A 14,358-nucleotide genomic window follows, 5' to 3' on the forward strand; every position below is an offset into this window, starting at 1 on the left:
CCTCTTAGTGTTTAGTCCTTTTATTGCTAATTAAGATATGCAGTAAATGTTCAAAGTGAATTTATTATCAAAGTACTTAGATGTCACCATAAACTGGCCTGAGGTTCATTTGCTTGCAGACATTCACAGCGTAACAAAGAAATACAACAGAATCAATGAAAAACTACATACAAAGACTGGCAAACAATAAAGTGCAATAGAAGACAAACTGCAAACAAAAAAACTAAGGAAATAAATACTGAACAAGAGTTGTAGGGTTCTTGAAAGTGGATCCATAGCTTGTTCATAGCAATGAGAAATGTGGTGATTTCTGTCTCCACTGCCCTTCAAACAGTGAATTCCCGACCCCTACATTTCAGCAAGTTAAAGCAATTTTCCTCAGTTCCCAACAATCCTTGAACCAATTGGCATAAATCCATGGTCCCTGGGTTTAGGATTCTCAACTGTGCATTCCCTCCTTGAATCTCCCTTCAGCGTCCTATATTCAAAGAAAGCAACCCCCAACTCAGTTTCTGCTCATTGCTATAATTGTCTTGTAAACATCCCCTTTATCAGAAGGAGTGCAGGTTTAAACCAGTTCCAATGAGCATTACATCAATAGAAAGGAAATTAGTGGAGAAGATCCCAAGGGTTGGGATGGAAAGGTGGGGTTTGAATAGGAATAGTCAGCATGCTTTTGTTAAACCAGCAACTGAACCTGTGGTCCTTCATGTAACTTCCAAAAACAACATTAGAAGCTGCTCTAATGCAAGTTTCCCAGCCCCTGTCTCAGTCTAGTAGCAGTCATCGTATCTCAGTCTGGCATTGCTGTTCAGGGTTTATTTGTGTCCTGGTCCTGTGTTATGCTTCTTCCACTGTCAACCTTTCAACTTGGCAAAGTACCTCCACTAAACCAATCCCAGCACCATCCCTCAGTGTAGTTTGGCATGTTGTGTGTTGATTCAGTGGGTTCTTTCGAGTGTATTTGAATAATCTTGTTCCTTTTATGCTCTTTGATCTGTTTTGACCAAAATATTTAACAGCCATTAGTGATGCAGTTGTTTGTTTAATGGATATTTGTGAGACTTTACTGTGTACTAATGATCCCTCTGCATCCTTCATTACAAAAGTGGCTACATTTCAAAATTGCTTCATTGTATGTAAAGTTCTTTGGAATGTACTTCCTTACTTGCACAATGCTACTTTTTAATTTGTATAATAAACAGAGTTCAAGTGGAAACTCACTGCATATAATATTAATCTATTAGGACTCAGATGTATATCCTTCATGTACACTTTGGTTAAGTGGAATGGACTTTATTGTAAATCATCTGTCTCATTCTACTTCAAAACTGCGAACATCTAACTCCAGTACTAGTAAATGATATACAATGTCTAAACAATAGCCACTAGGCAAGAAGCACAAACCCAGAATCTGGATTGACTCTTCTGCACCAGAAAAGTCAATCCAGAGCTTTCTGGTTAAGAAAGTTATGATGTTCTAATTGATGTTTCAGATCTCCCATCAATTTGGGCTCAAATATTCTGATGCTCCATTGCTTTCTCTCACTTAGAATGAAAGATATTTATGGAACCTGACTGTACACAAATTGGCTGGCCTAAATGATTAGTGGTGATTAACATCCATTCAATCATTGTACCTTTGGGGTCTGGTGGATCATCTAATAATTCCCTGACTGGGTCAAGTGATTCCTTGTCTTTTCTCCCTTTGCTCTCTTCTGGGATATTGGAAAGCAACTGTCTCCTTTGGCTTTTCATGTCTCCAAGTCAATCTGTTTATCTGGCACATAAATAAGATCTTGGTTTCTTTACACAAAGCCTCAGCTATACATACTGTTTATAAAACTGAAAGCAAACCTGTCCAAAAGTGATTCGATTTCAAAATTCCTTGGCTCAAAGTCCTGCGGTAGAGAACTACCCTCTTCTCTCATCATCCCCCTGCCCTTTGGCACTGTCATCTCAAATCATCAAGACTCACACACACCCTGTCAACAACCAGCTCTAACTCATTACAACTGTCTCTGAATGGTCAGATTGCTTATCCACAATTTAACACAAGATAAGAAGAAATATTGTTCCAAAGTAAGAAATAGAAGCAGCATTAGGTAACATACACTACCTCATAGTTGCTCTGCCAATAAATAGATTTATGACTGGTTCCTTTTCTCATGCACACTCTTTTGATTTAGTCCTAAATGAACACAAAGAAGGACCATCCAGAACATTCTATAGTAGAACAAGAAAGGTTTCAACGATCACGCTCACAAGCTAGTGAGTAAACTCTCATCACTGGGTCTCATCTCCTCTCTCTGTAACTGGATCCTGGACTCCTTACTAGAAAGGCCACTGTCAAGTCGGTGTTGGCAGAAGCATCTCTAGCTCCATCGCGGTGAGTGCCAGCACGCTCCAAGACTGTGTGCTCATCCCACTGCTGACACTTGACTGCATTGCTCGATCCAGTTCAAACCAAATCCGCAAGCTTACTGATGACACAACAGTGGCTGGCCCCATCAACAATGACCATGAGACGGAGTACAGAGAGGGGCAGAGCGGTTGGTAAAATGGAGTGAGTACAACAACGTGGAGAAGGTTGAAGAGATTATTCTGGGCTTCAGGAAGGTGCTGACTGACCATTCCCCAATGCACGCACATGGCTGCTCCGTGGACAGAGCTGGGAGCACCAGGTTTCTGGGAGTGCACATAACAAGCAGTTTTAGCTGGTCCCTGAACACCACCTTTATGGTTAAGAAAGCACAGCAGTGTCTCTACTTCCTGAGGAGGTTGAGGCGAGTGAGACCCCCCCCCACCCCACCCCTCCCTCAGGACCATTTTAAACAATTTTTACAGGAGCACCATCAAGAGTGTCCTGACCAGCTGTGTCACTGTCTGGTACGGGAATTGCAAGCTATCTGTCCACAGGTCCCTACAAAGAACTGTGAGGACTACTGAGAAATCATTGGGGTCTCTCTTCCATCCATTAGAGATATTTATCAGGAGCACTCTGTACACAGGGCATTTAGCAATGTCACTGATCCCTCTGATCCATCCAACAATCTCTTTTGACCCTCTACCATCAGGCAGGAGGTACCATAGCATTAGGACAAGAACTTCTAAGGTGGGAACAGCTTCTTCCACCAGACTGCAAGATGACTGAACTCTCTGCCACCACATATGAATCTCATCATAAGGTCTCTTCACATACAAACCACCAGTAGCGTTATACTGTTTACTTTTTAACTTGTAGCATATAAACACCTGATAGGATATTTGATTTACTAGTGGTAATATGACTTTATGTGTTATGCATGTGAGTTATATGTTCTGTGTTGTGCACCTTGGTCTGGAGGAACGTTATTTTGTTTTGTGATGTACATGTATACAGCAGAATGACAATAAACTGAACTTGAATTAATTGGTTGATACTTTATGCAGAGACTACACACATTAGTTCAAAAGAAAACGGGCATGGAGCTATCTACAGAACTCCAGCATTGGTCTTAATTAAGGAGGAGTGCTTTACCCTCCAATCCACTTGTAAATAATGACAACATACTCTATCTCCCAGTGACCACCCATTTAAATTCCATTTCCCATTCCCATTCCAACACATCACTCCATGGCCTCCTCTACTGTCACAATGAGGCCACACCCAGTTTGGAGGAGTAACACCTTATATTCTGTCTGGGTAGCCTCCAACCTGATGGCATCAACTTCGATTTCTTGAATTTCCAATGATGTCACCCCTTCACCATTCCCTTTTCCCTCTCTCACCTTATCTCCTTACTTGCCCATTCCTCTAGAGCTCCTCCCCCATTTCTTTCTTCCATGGCCTTCTGTCCTCTCCTATAAGATTCCCCCTTCTCCAGCCCTGTATATCTTACACCAATCAACTTCCCAGTTCTTTACTTCATCACTTGCCCCCCCATTTAACCTTTCACCTTATTTCTCCCCTCTAACTCTGACTCCTTGTCTTTTTTTCTCCAGTCCTGATGAAGGATCACAGCCCAAAACATCAGCTGTGCTCTTTTCCACAGATGCTGCCTGACCCGCTGAGTTCCTCCAGCATTTTGTGTGTGTTGCTTGGATTTCCAGCATCTGCAGATTTTCTCTTGTTTGTAAACATACTGTATCATTTATCTTCCTAAATGTTCACTGTACCTGTATGTTAATGTCCTGCATTCTACAAATCAGTTATTGCCATGTGTAGCAAGATACAGTGAAAATCTTGTCTTGCACACCATCCATACAGATCAATACACTACACAGTGCATCGAGGTAGTACAAGGTAAAACAATAACAGAATACAGTGCAATACCTACAGAGAAAGTACACTCACCAACCATTTGTTAGTTCAAGCAGATGTAGGATTAATAATAAAATGTGATTTTATGTCACATAAAATCCACCCCCCCCCCCCACCCTCAGGTCTGAGGCATTCTTTGTCGAAGCTTTCCTTTTAAGGGGCCATTGTAATAAACAGATATTATAGAAAGCCCAGATCATCGAGATTGGTGGATTCTGTGAGTATTGTACAAAACTGCGTTGAGTCCCCAGGGTGACGATGGCACAGATTAAAAAGCAGCATGTTCAGAGAAGAATTTGTATAAACTGATGGGCCAAACATTGCAAAGTCATATGGAGTGAAAAAAACAAAGAGAAACATTCAGTCATATGGGTAAGTTCTTCTACGCTGACAACATCACAGAGGAAATGATAGCAAAATTACTTTTGAGAACAAAAACGGAGCTATTATTTCAGTGGGAAAATAGCTAATTCAATGACACCTCACAGCATTGCTAATGCCTTACTTAATGAAGTTGTTAAGATATTACAAGGTCACTTTATTCCAGCACCAGTAGAGATAATCAATCATTAGAAACAGACCCCAGGGAGTCAATTAACAAATGACTATTGAAGGTCTATTGAGCACTGTGTCTGCAAAACATATTTATCCAGAAAGGTTGACTCATTAATAAAGGTCTGCTTCATGCGTAGTTCAAAACACCAGAGTTGAATTTTGAGATTGCATGCAGATTGAAATTAAAGTTCTGATGAGAAACATGAAGGAGTTCAGGAAAAGCAGATGCAGAGGTGCATGCTATGTGTAAGTCAGTGGGTACAGTTCTCGTGTTGTGTAGGCTGAGCAGGTGGGAAGCATTGCTTTCATTGGACAAGCACAATGAAGCCCAATTGTAATGTCTTGCTGCTTCAGATATAATCAAATAGGCCACCTAGTGTTGGTCTACAAACCCCAACAGCTGCAGATGTGAAAAGTCCACATGGGTCCTGATGGCAAGAATGCAGGATCAGGAAGCATTCACAGCAAGATACTTTACATATACTGAACTAATAAGATCAAGAGCCAGGCATTCTAAATGAGGCAGTTAAAAAAAAGTGCTAGGTATTTTAAGACCAGTGTTAATGGCTAAGATGTAAAGATGAAAGTTGATTGTTCAGTTGCAGGTTCAGATCCAAGTCAAAATATTCTGCAGGATCTCATTGACCAGTCGCAAACTAGTTCTGGAGAGTTTTGACAATACTGTGTAAGGTGATATGATTTGGTCTTCACAAGAATTAGGAAGTTGAATTAACAATGATAGCTTTTCACCTGCACATGTAGGTTTATGCCACTGGAGAGATATTAAATGAAATTCCTCAGAAAATCAGAAATTCTATCTATTGTATTGAATTCCTATCCTATCAAAATCCTGGCAGTTACCATAGACCAGAAACTGATTTGAAGTTTCCATATACCCAATGTGACACAAGAATAGAGCAGAAGCTAGAAAAGTTGTGGCAAGTTACTAAACTTTCAGTTCCCTGAAGCCTATCCATCATATACCAGGCTCAAATCAGGAGTGCGATGGACTGCTCTCCGCTCGCTCAGGCGAGTGCTTCTTCAGCAACTCTCAAGAAGTTGACCACACACAGGGCATTGCAGCCTATTTGATAGGCACCCCCATCCACAACCATTCATTCAATCCAGCACTCACACACAGTGGCAGCAGTCTGTGCCATTTACAGGATGCCAAGAATCCCTAGACAGCACTTTTCAATCCCACAACCCCCACCAGCATGAAGGATGAGGGCAACAAAAGCATAGGGCCACCACCCCTGCAAGTTATCTTCCAAACCACAGACCATCCTGATCTGGAAATCTGTTGCTGTACATTAACCGTTACTGGATCAAATTCCTGGAGCTCCAGCCCCAACAGCGTTGTGGGTACACCCAAGCTTCAAGGATGACAGTGGTTAAAGAAGGCAGCTCACCGTCGCCTGCACAAGGGTAAAGTTCTAGATTAGCTTCATTTGTCACACGTATATTAAAACTTCGAGATATACAGCTAAGCTAGTCATTTGCGTCAAAGATCAGCGAGGATTGTGCTGGGAGCAGCCTGCAAGTGCAAATACACTTTAACCAAAATATTATGGTCCACGATTTGCTAATCCCAACCTGACCATATGCCTTTGGAATGTGGGAGGATACCAGAGTATTTGGACAAAACCCACATGGTCAAGGGGAGAACATACAAACCCCTTAAAGACAGCAGTGGGAATCGATCCCCAGTTGGTGCTGTAAAACGATTGCACTAACAACTATGCTACTGTGTTACCCAATTTGGTATGGGCAATTATATGCTGGCTCAGCCTACGAAGCCATGAATGAAAAACCATGCTCACTATTATAGGGTACTAGTTTAGTACATTATGCCTATGGAGGATCTCAGTCACCCTGGTCATTGTATATCAAGCAGTAGTAAATCAAGGCAACTGGACTTGCTGTGTTGTCTAGAAGATGTTTCACCACTCATCTGTGTGGCTTCTTCAGTTCTGATCCATGATGGGTAATTTTCTGGTTTATAAACTCTGCGAATATTCCAGTGAAGCAACCGCATGAGGGTTGTTAAGTCATAGAGGTAATGAGGTGGTCATTAGTTTTACCTTTGCATGCATGGAGATGTGAACTGTTGTGGAGACGCTGATAGTAGCTGATAGTTGGTGTCGTAACCCACCCCCTCTGTTCAGGGATGGGTTTTCCAGTTTGACAAAGGTGGCTTCTTTAACCCCTCATTCAAACCACCTATCCTCCCTTTTCAAAATGCCCATCTTTATAAGCTGGAAAACTATGAATCAGAACTGAAGAGGCCTCTCAGGTGATTGGAGAAATGTCTTCTAGACAACACAGCAAGCCCAGTTGCCTTGATTTACTACTGCTTGATATAGTTTAGTAGATTGCAGTTTTCCATCTGTTCTCTAGTCCTTTGCAGTGCTGGGAGAGGAAGAGGCAATCGACACACCACCAGAACCAAGACAAAAAGTGCAGTGGTGAACAAAGCCTTCTGCTGAAGGGAAGAGTCTGACAACTGTCCATTTTGTTGGAAAGAAGTTTGGAGAACTGAAAAATGCATTAAGTAACTTTGTCACTGAGAAGGAACCTCCAGCTATTGACTTTCAGTTATATACACTCTGCAAAGAGGGAACTGGAGTTCAATGGGAGCAAAATGCTGAGACAAGCAGTAAAAGTTAACGAGGCATCCAACAGAGGAAATGATTCAGGTAACAAAAGACAAAGTTACTGCAGAACATTATTTGTCATGAAGTCCACATGGGTGAGTCGCAAAGAAAGTTTTGAAAATGAGCAGCATAATTCTTAACTCATATGTTTGTTGAGGAATGTGTCTGTTGAATTTGACATAAAAAGTCTGCAGCTTTGAAATGGACATACACTGAGATTGGGGGCAACCATCAGTGTTGATTTCACAAAATGAATTCAATTTAAAGTGGGTTCAAGTGACATAAGCCCCGTATTTAGGTGTTAAATAAACAGCTACATTCCATTGCAAAAGTTAATCAACGATACATGTACAGTGTGACCCCTAACATTCGTGTCTGATACTGGATCTCTGGGGTTCCCTTTGGAGCTCACAGCTGCCACACCATGACCATACTAACCACTGCACAAGTGTGTCAGCATTTGAAGGTCTTGTGTTCATGGCAGCCACAGTCTAGTATAGAAGAGTCTGCCACGGAGATGAAGGAAAATTTGATTCAAATGTTCATTTTATTGTCAAAATATGCATGCTGAATACATCTCTGAGATTTGTCCTCCTGATAACCAAGAAATACAGAAAAACCATGGAGTCATTGAAAGAAAAGACACCAACTGCTGCCCCCCACAGATCTCTTGTCTATACTTGACTCTTGACTATATTTATTCCCACTCTGTAACTTATGAATACACCATTCCCTTTTCTCAGTTCCTTCATCACAAAGCTCAAAGTAAATTTATTATCAAAATACATATGTGTCACCATATACAACTCTGAGATTCATCTTCGTGTGGGAATACTCAATAAATCCAATAACCATATTAGAATCAATGAAACACTACACCAACAGGGCAGAGAACCAGGGTGTAAAAGACAACAAACTGTGCAAATACAAAATGAAAGAAAAAATAAATAATAAAATAATAGTAACAATAAATAGCTATACTTAATAGACATAGCCATTCCAAACCCATATCTCATACAGAGTTCAATCAGTGGAAGAACACCAGAAATATTCTGAATTAAAAGAGGAAATTGAAAGACTATGGAACATGAACAGGGTATACATTGTCCCAATGGTAATATCTACAACTGGTACCACTCCAAAGTTACTACTCAATAGAATTGAACAATCAGACCTACACAGCAATATTTATGTAAATCTTCAGAAAGTTTAGAAATCTAACACCACTAGAATAGTCCAAAAGTTCCTTGCAGTTGAGAAATGAGCATACTTGGCTATGCTTGTACATCAGGTTTTACCAGCTTGAGCTTAGGAAAAATAAATAATAATAATTATGCTGAATTAAAAGAGTAAATTGAAAGTCTTTGGAACATGAAAAGGGTATACATTGTCTTGATAGTTGGATCTTCATCCCAAAGGCACTACACAACAGCATTAAACAACTAGGGCTATACAGCAATATCTATGTAAATCTTCAGAAAGCCACAATACTAAACATCATGAGAATGTTCTAGAAGTTCCCAGAAATTGAGAAATGAGCATGTTTGTCTATACCCATATCTCAGGTTCTACCAGCTTGAGCTGAGAAAAAATAAATAGAAATAGTAAATAAATTGAAAAAGAATAAATGCTGAGTTACTAACATGGTTAGAGCATTGACTGATTGGTAGGAGGGAGCCAGTGGGAATAAAAGGATCCTTTTCTGGTTGGCTGCCAGTGACTAGTGGTGTTCTGCAGGGGTCGGTGTTGGGACAGCTTTTTTTATGCTGTATGTAAGTGATTTAGATGATGGAATAGATGGCTTTGTTGCAGATGATATGAAGGTTGGTGGAGGGGCAGCTAGTGTTGAGGAAACAGGTAGGATGCAGAAGGACTTTGACAGACTAGGAGAATGGGCAAGGAAGTGGCAAATGAAATACAATGTTGGAAAATGCAGGGTCATGCACTTTGGTAGTAGAAATAAATGTGCGGGTTATTTTCTAAATGGGGAGAAAATCCAGAAATCTGAGATGCAAAGTCCTTGTGCAGAACATCCTAAAGCTTAAATTGCAGGTTGAGTTGGTGGTGAGGAAAGAAATGCAATGTTAGCATTCATTTCAAGAGGTCTGGAATACAAGAGCAGGGATGTGATGCTGAGGCACTGGTGAGACCTCACCTTGAGTATTGTGAACAGTTTTGTGCCCCTCATCTTAGAAAAGATGTGCTGGCATTGGAGAGGGTCCAGAGGAGGTTCACAAGGATGATTCCAGGAATGAAAGGGTTATCATACGAGGAACGCTTGATGGCTCTGGGTCTGTACTTGCTGGAATTCAGAAGGATGAGTGGGGGGATCTCATTGAAATCTTTTGAATATTGAAAGGCCTAGGCTGAGTAGATGTGGAAAGGTGGGAGAGTCTACGATAAGAGGATGATTCCAGGAATGAAAGGATGAAAGGGTCATCATGCAAGGTATGTTTGTTGGCTCTGGGTCTGTACTCACTGGAATTCAGAAGGATGAGGGGGAATCTCATTGAAACCTTTCAAATGTTGAAAGGCCTAGACAGAGTAGATGTGGAAAGGATGTTTCCCATGGTGGGAGAGTCTAGAACAAGAGCACACAGCCTCGGGATATAGGAGCACCCTTTCAAAACAGAGATGTGGAGGAATTCCTTTAGCCAAAGGGTGGTGAATTTACAGAATTTGTTGCCACATGCAGCTGTGGAGGCCTGGTTGTTGGGTGTATTTAAGGCAGAGATTGATAGTTTCTTGATTGGACATGGTATCAAAGGTTATGGGGAGAAGGCTGGGAACTGGGTTTGAGAAGAAGATTAAAAAAAAAGGTATCAGCCATGATTGAATGGTGGAGCAGACTCAATGGACCAAATGGCCTAATTGGTCCTATGGTCTAACATGAGATGAAGAGTCCTTGAAAGTGAGTCCATATGTTCTGGGAACAGTTCAGTGATGGGGCAAGTGAAATTAATGAAGTTATCCTCTCTGGTTCAGGAGCCTGATGGTTGAGTAGTAGTTACTGTTCCTGAACCTGGGGGAATGAGTTCTGAGGCTGCTGTCCCTTCTTCCTGATGGAAGCAGTGAGACGAGAGCATGACCTGGAAGGTAGGGGTCCTACAAAAGCTGTCTTCCTGCGACACCACTCCATGCAGAATAGCACCGTGGTGGGGAGAGCTTTACCTGTGGACTGGGCCGTACCCATTACTTTTTGTAGGATTTTCTATTCAAGGGCATTCTTGTTGCATCTGTTCACAGGGTGAGGCTTCTTCCTCTAGAATATCAGAGATGTCCTCTTTCTTCAAAGAATGCGATTTACCTTCCTCCACCATTGAAGCTGCACTCACCCGTATCTCCTCCATTTCCCATTTGCTCTCACTCCATCTTTCCGCCACCTTAACAGGGATAAAGTTCCTCTTGTCCTTACCTACCACCCTTTGAGCCTCCTCATCCAACACATTATTCCCTGCAACTTTTGCCTTCTTCAATAGGATACTTCCACCAAACACATCTTTACCTCACCCCCATTCTCTGCAAATGGAGGAAATGCTATACCTGCCCATTCACCTCCTCCCTCACCTCCATTCAGAGCCCCAAACAGTTCTTCCAAGTGAGGCTACACTTCACCTGCCTATCTGTTGGGGTCATCTACTGTATCCAGTGCTCCCAATGCGGCCAACTCTACATTAGTCAGACCTGACATAGATTGGGAGACCACTTCGTCGGCACCTTCACTCCATCCGCAATCAGCAGGATTTCCCGTTGGCCAACCATTTTAATCCCAATCCCCATTCCTATTCCAACATGTCGGTCCATGGCTCTTTCTATTGCCACAATGAGGCCACTCTCAGGTTGAAGGAACGCACCTCATATTCCATCCAGGTAGTCACCAACTGGTGGCATGAACATCAATACCTCTAACTTCCATAATTTTCCCTCTCCCTGTCCTTTCTTCTTCCAGTCCCCACTCTGGCTCTGCTCTTAACTTTTCTCCTCTCCTCACCTGCCCATCACCTCCCCCTAGTGTGTCTCCTCCTTCCCTTTCTCCCATCGTCCACTCTCCTTTCCTATAGAGTGCCTTTAGACCTTTACTTTCCCCCTATCACCTCCCAGCCTCTCACTCCATCCCCCCCCCCCCCCCCCCCGATTCACAACACCTTCTGGCTTGTACTCCTTCCCCTCCCTCCATCATCTTCTTATTCTGGCTTCTTCGCCCTTCCTTTCCAGTCCTGATGAAGGGTCTCGTCCCGAAACACCGCTTTTCAGATGCTGCCTGAACTGCTGAGTTCCTCCAGCATTTTGTGTGTGTTATGTGCTATGTGCAGGAGTTTGATATGATGAATGTGTTGACCTTAAACTTTTACATGCCATCCCATTCCCAAACCCTATGAAATGTATTCCTGCTTTTTGATGTGTTTTCTCCACTAATTTCTGCTGAAAGTACAAAAAGGAATGAAGCATAGCCTGTAATGTTCTGTAAACAAGATTAAGGCAAATGTCGTCTGAACTGAACTTCATGATAATTGACTGAAAATGATGAGTATCGCTAATTAACATGCAATTGAATAAGATTCTGAGGCATTAATGTTTGACTTACATGTGAATATTCAACATTTTGATAATGTATTTTGATAAAAACCAAGAATAGGGGCTATATCAACAACCAGCATGTTCCAGAAAAGAGGCGAGTGAAAGTGAAGCCCATTATTTTCTTCAACATTCCTGAAGTACGTACACACCCAAACAGACACTTGCACATAGAGAGGGTAAGGTAGCAGAAGAAATGCTGTCAGAACATTTATAGCTGAAAACTAACCTGAGGACTACAATCAATAAAAAATATTTTTCTTTTAGTTAGCTCCAGAAATATTTCCCAAACCTACCTGCCCTGGTTTGATATAGTAGGGCCATTTGCTAGGCTGTATTAAAGGAGAACTAAAGGTTAATATATTGGGGTAGACTGGAGCCACACAAGCGTCCCAAAACATTTTTCAGCCTGAGACTCCTTTGAAGTGTAGACGTTGTTTTGTAGGCAAGTGTGGCAGCCAATTTTAAGCCTCAGTTGAGTTATATTTCAAAATGTGATTATCAAAGATTAAAATCATCTCTCAGACATAACTTTCCTTCTCCAATATCTCATATTTACTCTTAGAGAGAGATGGCTGATTGTACATATATCATGCAAAAATCAAATTGTATTAAGCCTAGGAACAGGTAGAATAAAGGAAAACCCAAAATAAGTTGGCACACAAATATTGTTCTGAGTGACAACGAGCTACAAGCTCAAGACTATCTTTTAAAATGTCAGTATTATCATAACAGCAAAGTAAAGTTTGATTATTGAACAGGCCCTATTTTGTAGCATCAGTTAGGTGGATAAAATATTCCAGCATAATTTGTGTTTGTTAGACAGACAGGAAACCAGGAAGCATTTCATCCATGGTGGGAAAAGTTAAGGATGTGCTCTAAATAAAGTGTCTCGATGTGGGAGAAAACATTTCTTCAGCCTTTGGTAAGTTTGCATTTCAGAATTTTCTAAAGCTATTTAAAGCAGAAAGAACTCAATGGATAGCAAAGTAAGAGTGAAGAAACAGGGCTTAGGAAAAGTCAGTGAGAACCATCGCCCAATCTTTCTGTTTACAGTCTGTTGAGGTGGAATCCATTTCGATATGCTGGTTCCAGGAAGGTAATCTATATGAAACACTACGGTAACTAGTCCTCCTGGAGGTTAGAAATACAATATGCCTGTCAAGAAAAAGATGGCCAGGCCAGCATTTGTCTGCACTCCCTTTAGGCCTCAGAACAGTTGCAAGAAATATTAAAGTGAGGTTACTCAACAGCACCTTACAACCAAACATACACCCATTGCATTGCCATGGTGTTGCCCACTCTACATCCACCCATGCTAAGTGCCTGCAAAATTTTAGAGCCCTTTCCCAACTTGTAAGTGCAGGAAATATGTAGAGGCAGATCAGCCCATTACCCTCCCCCCAACAATGAATGCAAAATGAATTCCCAAAGAAAAGTACATAGGAAAACGAGATTCTGGTCTTGACGGTTATATTAGTCCTTATGCACTGTTGCTTGTATTGGCTCAGTACTGTACAGTGTCATTATCAACATCTTGAAAATGTTAACACTGTGCTGGGAAAAGAAAGAAGTGAAGCAACTGAGTGAAAGTTAGTTCCACCAAATAGCCATTTCTCTGCCAGCTCTCTCCCTTAAAGAGGCCTTGCTGCTAGTTTCTTGACATCAGCAATGATGTCACAATTAAAATTACTTCCCACAAGTCTAACATCTTTTAATGGGGTTGTGCCAAGTACAGAGAAGACATCAAACGGAACCGTATGTGCTAGTGCCCAGAATAAGCAGAATACCTGAATTATCTCACCATATTTTTTCACTTTTTACAATCAATCTCTATAATCCTTGCCAAAGTCATAATGCTCTCGGTTAAACGCTCAGGTATTAAACCGGAAGGCTGTCGATGTCAATAGATGTATGGCCCACAACAGGAGATTCTGTTGTACCATTGTTTGAAGACTAATCTGACTCCAACAGGAATCAGAATCAGAATCAGAATCTAAATCAGGTTTAACATCACGGGTATATGTTATGAAATTTGTTGTTTTACGGCAGCAGTACATTGAAATATATAATATTTTAAAAACTATATATCACACTTAAAAGTTATACAAAAACAGAGGGGCAAATTATTAAGGTCGTGTTCATGGCTTTGTTGTCCATTCCAAAATCTGATGGCAGAAGGGAAGAAGCTGTTCCTAAAATGTCGAATTTGTGTCTTCAGTCACCAGTACCTCCTCCTTGATGGTAGCAATGAGAAGAAGACATGTC

The 14,358-nt window shown here is 41.3% G+C and overlaps 1 protein-coding gene across 4 annotated transcripts in view; it reads right to left on the minus strand.

The window, feature by feature from the left end:
- The window catches only part of arhgap20b (Rho GTPase activating protein 20b), a 104,740-nt gene that overhangs the window by 53,635 nt on the left and 36,747 nt on the right, over positions 1 to 14,358 (minus strand). The window lies entirely within an intron of this gene.

Source organism: Hemitrygon akajei, chromosome 10, assembly GCF_048418815.1.
Source record: "Hemitrygon akajei chromosome 10, sHemAka1.3, whole genome shotgun sequence".
Lineage (NCBI taxonomy): Eukaryota > Metazoa > Chordata > Chondrichthyes > Myliobatiformes > Dasyatidae > Hemitrygon > Hemitrygon akajei.